Source organism: Rhincodon typus, chromosome 35, assembly GCF_021869965.1.
Source record: "Rhincodon typus isolate 14 chromosome 35, sRhiTyp1.1, whole genome shotgun sequence".
Classification (NCBI taxonomy): Eukaryota; Metazoa; Chordata; class Chondrichthyes; order Orectolobiformes; family Rhincodontidae; genus Rhincodon; species Rhincodon typus.
Genome location: NC_063366.1, coordinates 6,616,440 through 6,617,012, shown reverse-complemented (window position 1 = coordinate 6,617,012; position 573 = coordinate 6,616,440).

Below are 573 nucleotides of genomic sequence, written 5' to 3'. Positions count from 1 at the left end.
TGCAAGGATGTATACTCCAGATAGCTGTGGGAATCAGTGGGTTTACAGTGAATATTAATGGCCAGTCTAGCTCCAGAAATGGAAGCAGAGATGTCGAAGAAGGGAAGGGAGGGGTTGTAGATAGACCAGGTGAAAGTGAGGGCAGGATGGAAATTGGAAGCGAAATCGATAAACTTTTCCAATTCTAGATGAGAGAGGGAAGCAGCACCAATGATATCATTGATCTCTCAGAGAAAGAGTTGTGGGTGGGGGCCGGAATACAACTGGAACAAGGAATGTTCCACGTACCCCATAAAGTGACAGGCATGACTGGGGCCCATGCGGGTACACATGGCCACCCCTGTTACCTGAAGAAAATGATGAGTTAAAAGAGAAGTTGTTGACGGTGAGGACGAGCACAGCCAAGTGGAGGAGGGTGGTGATGGGTAGGGATGGTTCAGGTCTTTGCTCCAGGAAGAAGCGGAGATCCCTAAGACCCTCCTGGTGGGCGATGAATGTTTAAAGTGATTGCAAGTTCAAGGTAAATAGGAGGCAGATGGAGCCTGCGAACTGGAAATTTTGAAATTGGTGTAA